This window comes from Pristiophorus japonicus, chromosome 6, assembly GCF_044704955.1.
Source record: "Pristiophorus japonicus isolate sPriJap1 chromosome 6, sPriJap1.hap1, whole genome shotgun sequence".
In the NCBI taxonomy this organism is placed as follows: Eukaryota; Metazoa; Chordata; class Chondrichthyes; family Pristiophoridae; genus Pristiophorus; species Pristiophorus japonicus.
Window position 1 is genome coordinate 251,973,787 of NC_091982.1, and position 10,244 is coordinate 251,984,030.

Here is a 10,244-nt window from a genome sequence, read left to right on the forward strand (position 1 = left end):
GGGAGGGTGTGGGAAGCCCACCCCAAAGACCTTCCAGAAAATATGGGCCGGCATCACCGAGGTGGTCTCATCGGCGACCAACGAGGTGTGTGAGGGCAACCAGTGCCGCAAGCGATGGAGCGACCTTGTCGGATCCGCCAAAGTAAGTATTACATTTATTTACACGTACTTATATATTTATATAATTTGAATTGTACATGTAATGAGTGATTAAAATTAGATGTGATGCCTTGCACTTATACCGGGAATGTTGTACTCAAAGTCTGCGTTCACGGTGTACGTCTTTAGGTAAAGAATGATAAGTTTCATCATAATCATGATTACATCTGTCGGTTACGTGTTGTATCAGTCTCTGTGACAGTACCGAGCAATGATATCACGCAATGATCTCATTGTGCTGTTGTTACCTTTTACAGAAGAAGCTGTCCAAGAATAGGGCCGAGCAGAGGCGAACGGGTGAGGGGCCACCAGTCATCATCAACCTCACCGACATCGAGGAGCGGGTGCTGGCACTAGTGGGAGCCAGCCCCGGCCGGCCACGCATGTCACTGCAGAACCTGATGTGATGCCACGTGAGTAAAGTATACACCATTGCGTGATGTAAATTCAATAGATGCCACACCCGCTCATATCCGACCAATATTATATGATAGATGAATCATAAAAGTATTCTCTAAATAATGATGACCTCGTGAGAATCATTGCAGTGCAGAATTTGGTGATGGTCATGAAATGTGATGTCTATGATGATCTTGATAGCGGTGGTACTTTTGTCATGCATATGCTGTGTGTAGTGCTGGACTTACCTTGTGACCCTAGCACCCCCTTTTCCTCTAATAACCTCATTTATGTTTTGCAGCTCAGCCAGCAGCGCGGCCCCAGGCAAGAACACTGAGCCCAGAAGGTGGGGGCACGGGTCGGACTCGCGGATGATCCTCCATCTGGTGATGAGGAGCCCCGAATCTTGCCCGTGCATTGGTTGGGTCCCTTCTCAACGGATGACAGTGCCGACTTCGAGGAGCCTGCATCCCCAACCTCCATAATCCACTCGACACCGATGACATCTAGTGCTCCTGCACCCATTCCCAGATCTACCGTGGAGGTACCATGCCCAAGCACCTTGACACAGGGCACCCCAGCTCTCTCCAGGACGGCACCGACCAAGCAGAGGTTGGTTCGACGCGGCAGGTCTGCTCCACAAGCGGCAGATCTGAGCGGGGACATGGTACACTTGTCCAGGAGGAGTGTTAACATAGATCAGCAGATTCTCCAGACAATGGGGGGCATATCCCACCAACTGGCCAGCATGTCCGCCACCATGACAGAGTACGTGCCACGGATGGCGGAGGCCCTGGAGCTGATAGCCAGGAACACTGGTGGCAGAGGCCTCCCAGTGGTCCTGGATCACGGCACTGCATCCCAAGGTGCCGCACCCCCATTGCCAATGACACATGAGAGCCAGGAGGAAGATCTTGCTTCTGGCCTGGAGGACGTTCCCACCTCGGGACCGTCCTCTCCCGTAACCGTCCAAGCAGCGGCTCTGCCGTTATCCCCTCAATGAAGCAGCACCTAAGGAGCTCCTTGGCCAGTCAGCTTGGAGTCAGGAGGGGAAAGGGAAGGGTTAGAGGTGGGGAGGAGAAGCCGGGGGGATAGGAAAGTGAGGTGCATGGCCGCAGGTGTTGTCTTGGGCATATTTTTATGTTGTTGGTGCTATTTTGGTGGGAGGGTCGGGGGAAGGGGCGAGGGGGCTACCTTGTTGGTTTGCATTTGTGTTCTGTGTTGCTGGAAATGGTGACCAATCAAATTATGTAAATGTGATAAATTTGTTGTGGGGCGGGGTGTTTTTTTCAGTTATAATTATGATTTCACACAAATGTTCGGATTAAATGTTTTTTATTTAACATAACCTTGTTGCGCATTGTCTCAGATAGCTGCACCGTTACACACTGGTGATTCCTTAACATGAAAGGGTATAATTAAACTTAACTTGAATCAACTTAAACTTTAATTGTCACCAAGGTGATGCACACCTTTGATGTATGAGCTGCACACCCAGCAGTGTTGCAGCTTTGTAAATAACAGCAACGTTCTTTCAAACAAAGCGCTCATTTATGAGCTGCTGACATAAGAGGCTTGAAGCTATGTAGTCACCACGGGCCCTTTCTTGTGGTCTAGAGGGGGGCGGGGGCATGGTTTCAGCATCAGCCTGATTGTCTGGCCCGAGATCAGTGTCCACCTCCTCGTCCTACTCTTCCTCTCTCTCCTGAGGTGGACCGGCAGTCCCTTCTGGCAATTCTTGTCCCCTCCTGATAGCCAAGTTGTGCAGCATGGAGCACACCACCACGAATTGAGCTACCTGCTCAGGGTGGTTTTTGAGCTCTCCTCCTGAGTGGTCCAGGCATCTAAAGCGCCTTTTGGCTAAGATCAAGTGTAGTACCGTTTCTGACCAGCCACCATGACCTCCGGGTGGTTTCTCCCTGGTCAGGAAGGTATATGCTTGCATTTTTGGAAACAGGAGGTGGGTGGGGAGGGTTGACCCATCCACCTCCACGGAGGTGTGTGGGGGACCTGACCCATCCACCTCCATGGCACGAACCTGGTATTGCAGTACTTCCAGGAACGGTGCAGTGGCTCTAGGCCTTTTGGCTAAGAGCATTGGCGCAGAGTGATCCTTGGCATGTGCAAGGTGACCTCTGGCGTTTGTGATTTGACAAAGAATTGGAACGATTGGCTACGAATTAAAAAAAAAAAAAAAAATCTAAAGCGCTGCTTCAGCACTCCAATGGTTTTCTCGACGATGTTGTGTGTGGCTCTGTAGCTCTTGTTGTATCGTGGATATGATGTATTTGGACTTCCAGAAAGCATTTGACAAGGTGCCACATAAAAGGTTACTGCACAAGATAAAGGTTCACGGGGTTGGGGGTAATATATTAGCATAGATAAAGGATTGGCTAATGAACAGAAAACAGAGAGTAGGGATAAATGGTTCATTCTCTGGTTGGCAACCAGTAACTAGTGGGGTGCCGCAGGGATCAGTGCTGGGACCCCAACTATTTACAATCTATATTAACAACTTAGAGGAAGGGACTGAGTGTAACATAGCCAAGTTTGCTGACGATACAAAGATGGGAGGAAAAGCAATGTGTGAGGACACAAAAAATCTGCAAAAGGACATAGAGAGGCTAAGTGAGTGGGCAAAAAATTTGGCAGATGGAGTATAATGTTGGAATGTGTGAGGTCATGCACTTTGGCAGAAAAAAATCAAAGAGCAAGTTATTATTTAAATGGAGAAAGATTGCAAAATGCTGCAGTACAGCGGGACCTGGGGGTACTTGTGCATGAAACACAAAAGGTTAGTATGCAGGAACAGCAAGTGATCAGGAAGGCCAATGGAATCTTAGTCTTTATTGCAAAGGGGATGGAGTATAAAAGCAGGGAAGCCTTGTTCCAGTTGTACAGGGTATTGGTGAGGCCACACCTGGAATATTGCATGCAGTTTTGGTTTCCATATTTACGAAAGGATATACTTGCTTTGGAGACAGTTCAGAGAAGGTTCACAAGGTCGATTCCAGAGATGAGGGGGTTGACATGAGGAAAGGTTGAGAAGGTTGGGCCTCTACTCATTGGAATTCAGAAGAATGAGAGGTGATCTTATCGAAACGTATAAGATTATGAGAGGGCTTGACAAGGTGGATGCAGAGAGGATGTTTCCACTGATCGGGGAGACTAGAACTAGAGGGCATGATCTTAGAATAAGGGGCTGCCCATTTAAAACTGAGATGAGGAGAAATTTTTTCTCTCAGAGGGTTGTGGATCTGTGGAATTCACTGCCTCAGAGAGCTGTGGAAGCTGGCACATTAAATAAATTTAAGACAGAAATAGACAGTTTCTTAAACGATAAGGGAATAAGGGGTTATGGAAAGCAGGCAGGGAAATGGACCTGAGTCCATGATCGTATTAAATGGCACAGCAGGCTCGAGGGGCCGTATGATCTACTCCTGCTCCTATTTCTTATGTTCTTATATATGTTGTCGGCTTCGGTGTGGGTGTCACGCAGGGGGGTCATCAGCCAGGTGGCAAGGCCATATTCTTTGTCACCAAGCATCCAGCATTAACCTTGTGGCTGACTGGTAAACATATCAGATACAGCGCTCTCACACAGGATAGAAACATAGAAAATAGGTGCAGGAGTAGGCCATTCGGCCCTTTGAGCCTGTGAGCATCATGGATGCTGCCTGGAAATTTTGCATTTACTGCCATAATTATTTGCTGGTGGTCGACAATGAGTTGCACATTCAGGGAGTGGAATCCCTTTCGGTTCCGAAAAACCTCTGCATCCTGAAAAGGTGCCCGCATCGTGATGTGCGTTCAGGCTATTGCTCCCTGTACCTTGGGGAAGTTAGCTATTCTGTAGAATCCTAAAGCCCTCTCAGTCTGAGCCTCCCTGGTCATGGGGAAGCTGATAAAGTCCATCCTGCATGTATAAAGGGCTTCAGTGACCTGGCTAATGCAGCAATGTGTGGCATGCTGAGATATAGCGCAAATATCGCCAGCTGAGGCATGAAAGGAACTAGATGCGCAGAACGAAACCTTGACCTCGACGGACAGTGCAGTTCTGATGGTGCTGGCAGGCTGCAGATCTCCCCTGATGAGCTGGCATATCTCACTGATAACCTCCTAGTGGAAGCGCAGTCTCCTAAGGCAGGTGTTATTGGACAAGTTGAGGGGGTGTAAGTTCTCGTCCTCCTCGTCAGTCTGGCACGTCTTAGATTGGGCATATAATGCTGTCGAATATATCTTCTGCCATCTCTAGTCTGCAGCATGTGTGTACTCATCAAGACAGGCTGAGAAATGACAGGCCCCATTCCAATAAGTATCAGTATTACACCTATTGTTCACAAACAATAAGTGTCCCCACTAAGACACCTAAGCTAAATTCCAATCGCCCACAGTATGGTGAGATGTTTGTTCAGATGGTCACATCACCTTAAAAGAACTCCAGAGTACATCAAAACTCCCCAGTAGTTGAAGCAGCCTTTTAAATGAAGCATCCTGCGATTTACAAAATGGTGGTCCATACCGCTGTGATTAGTTCAGGTGAGAGCAACGTTTTCACAGCGGTTTTTTCGGCGAGCGATATTGTCGGTGATATGTGTGCGAGGTGCTGAAAGTAACGCTGGGCCATTTTATGGGCGTTAGTTTTGGCAAATGTGATCTTTACGACAAAAAAAAGTGGGCGAGCGGTATTATTAAATCTTGGTGTTAATTATGTGCCAAAAGTAACGCTGGCCAATATTATGGGCGTTGGTTTCGCCCATTCTGATCTTTCTGCCCAAAAAAAGTGGCCGGGCGGTATTATTTTTTATCGCTGTTAAGTTCATTCCAAAAGTAACGCTCAGCGATAAGTGACCGAGAAATGGGCGTTAGTTTCCATTTTGTGGCTAACTGGGCGATATATGGGCGTTATATCTCATTTCAGCATTAAAATGGATGTTAAATGGGTGTTATGCATGCAAAAATAATGGAAAGTCTAGCCCTAGGTCCCTTGCTTTTTATGGTATATATGTGATTTAGATTTGAATGTATGGGTTATGAAGTTTTCAGATGGTACAAAATTTGGACGTGTGGTTGATGATGAAGAAAGCTGTAGACTGCAGGAAGATATCAATGGACTGGTCAGGTGGGCGGAACAGTGGCAAATGGAGTTTGAAAGTGGATAAATCTCTAGGCACGGATAAGTGTGAGGTAATGCATTTGGGGAGGGCTAGCAAGGCAAGGGAACACACATTAAATGAATCGACACTGAGAAGTGTAGAGGAACAGAGGGACCTTGGAGTGCATGTACATAGATTCTTGAAGGTAGCAGGCCAGGTAGTTAAGAAGGCATACAGAATTAGCTGAGGCATAGAATACAAGAGCATGGAAGTTATGCTTGAACTGTGTAAAACACTAGTTGGGCCACAGCTAGAGTACTGCGTGCAGTTCTGGTCACCGTATTACAGGAAAGATATGATCGCACTGGAGAGGGTACAGAGGAGATTTACCAGGATGCTGTCAGGACTGAAGAATTTCAGCTATGAGGAGAGATTGGATAGGTTGGGGTTGTTTTCTTTAGAACAGAGGAGGCTGAGGGGAAACCTGATTGAGGTGTATAAAATTATGAGGGGCCGAGATAGAGTGGATAGGAAGGACCTGTTTCTCTTAGCAGAGGATTCAACAACCAAGGGGCATAGATTTAAAGTCATTGGTAGGAGGTTTAGAGGGGATTTGAGGAGAAATGTTTTCACCCAGGGGGTGGTGGGGGTCTGGAACTCACTGCCTGAAAGGGTGGTAGAGGCAGAAACCCTCATCACATTTAAAAAATACTTGGATGTGCACTTGAATTGCCATAACCTACAGGGCTAAGGACCAAGAGCTGGAAAGTGGGATTAGGCTGGATAGCCTCTTGTTGGCCGGCGTGGACACGATGGGCCGAAATGGCCTCCTTCTGTGCTGTAAATTTCTATGATTCTATGAACAGGAAAATACTGTGGATGCTGGAAATCACAGTGAATCAAAGAATGGTTACAGCACAGAAGGAGGCCATTCAGCCCGTCGAGCCCGTGGCCAGCTCTCTGCAAGAGCACCTCAGCTCCCCCGTCCTTTCCCCATAGCCCTGCAATTTTTTTTCCTTCAGCTATTTATCCAACTCCCTTTTGAAAGCTATGATTGAGTCTGCCTCCACCACCCTTTCAGGCAATGCATTCCAGATCCTAACCACTCGATGCGTAAAAATCTTTATCCATGTCGCCTTTGGTTCTTTTGCCAATCACCTTAAACCTGTGTCCTCTGGATCTCAACCCTTCCTCCAATGGGAACAGTTTCTCTCAACTCTGTCTAGACCCCTCAGGATTTTGAATACCTCGATCAAATTCTCCTCCCAACCTTCTCTGCTCTCAGGAGAACAACCCCAGCTTCTCCAGTCTATTCATCGCTGGAACTATTCTTGTAAATCTTTTCTGCACCCTCGCTAAGGCCTTCACATCCTCCCTAAATTGCGGTGCCCAGAATTGGACACAATACTCCAGTTGAGGCCGAACCAGTGTTTTATACAGGTTCATCATAACTTCCTTGCTTTTGTACTCTATGCCTCTATTTATGAAGCCCAGGATCCCGTATTCTCAACCTGCCCTGCCACCTTCAATGATTTGCACATACACCCCCGGTCTCTCTGTTCATGCACGCCCTTTAGGATCGTATCCTTTAGTTTATATTGCCTCTCCTCATTCTTCCTACCAAAATGTATCACTTCACACTTTTCTGCGTTAAACTTCATCTGCCACGTGTCCGCCCATTCCACCAGCCTGTCTATGTCTTATTGAAGTCAATTAGTGTCTCCCCCTCACTGAAATAAAAACAGGAAATGCGGGAAATACTCATCAGGCCAGGCAGCTTCTGTGGAGAGAGAAACCGGTTCAGGTCCATGGCCCTTCGTCAGAACTGGAAATCGTTAGAGATGCAACAGGTTTTAAGCAAGTACAGAGTACTTAAGAAAGGGGGGAGGGGATGGAAGGAACAAAAGGGAAGGTCTGTGATAGGGTGGAAGGCAGGAGAGATTAAATGACAAAAGGGATGATGGTGCAAGGCAAAAGGAGACGGTTATGGGACAAGTTAAGAAACAAAGTCTAGATAGGGTGTGAATGGGAGCTGGCCTGTGAAACAATAGGGGCAGAGGTTATGTTCTGAAATTGTTGAACTCGATGCTGAGGCCAGAAGGCTGTGAAGTGCCTAATTGGAAGATGAGGTGCTCCATGCCCTTGCCCCTCCCTATCTCTGTAATCTCCTCCAGCCCCACAACCCCCTGAGATGTCTGCGCTCCTCGAATTCCGCCCTCCTGAGCATCCCTGATTATAATCGCTCCACCATCGGTGGCCATGCCTTCTGTTGCCTGGGCCCCAAGCTCTGGAACTCCCTCTCTAAACCTCTCCATGCCTCTACCTCTCTTTCCTCCTTCAAGACGTTCAATAAAACATACCTCTTTGTTGTTTGTGGGAGCTTGCTGTGCCCAAATTTGCTGCCGCGTTTCTCACATTACAACAGTAACTACACTCCAAAATTACTTCATTGTCTGTAAAGTGCTTTGAGAAGTCCGGAGGTCGTGAAAGGCGCTATATAAATCCAAGTCTTTTTCTTTCTTTTTGACCAAGCTTTTGGTCACCTGCCCGGATTTCTCTTTTTGTGCCTTGGTGTCACACTATTTATCTCAAAATACTCCTGTGAAGCGCCTTGGGACATTTTTCTTTGTTAAAGGTGTTATATAAATACATGTTGTTGTTGTTGGTCCTCGAGCTTACATTGGAATAGTGTAGGAGGCCGAGGATGGGGAGATCGGAGTGGGAGTGGAGATTTAAAGTGACAGGCGACTTGGAGCTCAGGGTCACGCTTGTGGACTGAACGGAGGTGTTACATCTCTAAATCTTTCCAGTTCTGATGAAGGGTCATCGACCTGAAACATTAACTCTGTTTCTCTCTCCACAGATGCTGCCTGACCCGCTGAGTATTTCCTGCATTTCCTGTTTTTACATCCAATGTTCGACTTTTTAAAAATTAATTCCTGGGATGTGGGCATCGCTGGCAAGGCCAGCATTTATTGCCCATCCCTCATTGCCCTTGAGAAGGTGACGGTGAGCCGCCTTGAATACAACTGAGTGTCTCGCTGGGCCATTTCAGGGGGCAGTTAAGAGTCAACCACGCCGCTGTGGGACTGGAGTCACATATCGGCCAGACCGGGTAAGGGCAGCAGATTTCCTTCCCGAAAGGACATTAATGAACCAGATGGGTTTTTATGACAATCCGGTAGTTTCATGGTCACCTTTACTGATACTATCTTTTTATTCCAGATTTATTTAATTTAACTGAATTTAAATTCCCCAGCTGCCGTGGTGGGATTTGAACTCATGTCTCCGGATCATTGGTCCAGGCCTCTGGATTACTGTCCAGTAACATAAGGATGTGCTTATTTCTGCTGCAAAAATGGTCACCATGCTCCACCCTTTGTTTCTGGTTGGTCCCCTTGGAGGATATGCCACATGCTGAAATTTCACAGGAATGAGTAACTGGATCTGCCCATCCCAAGGTCTCACTGACTTTGCAAATTGTAACTCGATCCACTTTGACTTCCTGAAGCGACAGAGGACAGAGCTCCCCAGAAGACAGCAAGGGCCAGTCCAAGTGCCTTACCCCAGTCCAAGTGCATCCCTCCCCCAGCCAGAGTGCCTTACCCCAGTTCAAGAGAGAGTCGGGGGTTGGGGGAGGGTGGGGGGGAGAGTCGGGGGGGGGGAGAAGTCGGGGGGAGAAAGAGTCGGGGGGGGGGAAGAGGGCCAGGGGTGGGGAGAGAGTCGGGGGAGGAGAGAGAGTCGGGGGCGGGGGGAGGGAGGAGGAGTCGGGGAGGGAGAGAGTAGGGGGGGGGAGAGTCGTTGGTGGTGGGGGGAGAGTCGTGGGGTGGGTAGAGAGTCGGGGTGGGGAGAGATTCCGGGGGGGGGGGGGAGAGTCTGGGGAGGAGAGAGTCGGGGGGGGAGAGAGTCTGGGGGGGGAGATATTCGGGGGGGGAGAGTCGGGGGAGGAGAGAGATGGGAGGGGCAGAATCGGGCGGGGGGAGGAAAGAGTCCGGGGGGGGGGGGAGAGTCGGTGGGTGGGGGAGAGTCCGGGAGGGGGTGGTGGGAGAGAGAGTTGGGGGTGGGGGGAGAGAGAGAGTCGGGGGGGGGGGGGAGAGTCCGGGAGGGGGTGGGGGGAGAGAGAGTTGGGGGTGGGGGGAGAGAGAGAGTCGGGGGGGGAGGGGAGAGAGAGAGTTGGGGGGTGGGGGGAGAGAGAGAGTTGGGGGTGGGGGGAGAGAGAGAGTCGGGGGGGAGAGAGAGAGTCGGGGGGGGGGGAGAGAGAGTTGGGGCCTCAGGTCCTGCTTCTCGGCACCATGTGGAGAGAATGATTTGGGCGGGAGGGGAGGCGGAGCTTGACAGGGGGGGGGGGCTTGACGGATGCATGTCTGTCAACAAAAGTGCAGTACAAATCGTGGCCCCCGACCTGCGAGAGAACAGCTCCGCAGGTCGGGCTATAAAAGAGCTGGAACAGCGCGAGCTGCTCCAAGTGTGCGACGATTTTGAGATGGGCGACTGGGTGATGTCATCAAAACCCTGGTCGTCGTTTTGGAGCGTGGGCAGGAACATCGGCAGGTCCCAGGTGCAGAGGAGTGGGAAGGTCGGGGCAGATGA

The 10,244-nt window shown here is 49.2% G+C and overlaps 1 pseudogene; it reads left to right on the top strand.

The window, feature by feature from the left end:
- Positions 1 to 2,395: 2,395 nt before the first annotated feature.
- On the top strand, positions 2,396 to 2,633 carry LOC139266377 (U2 spliceosomal RNA; annotated as a pseudogene).
- Positions 2,634 to 10,244: the final 7,611 nt, after the last annotated feature.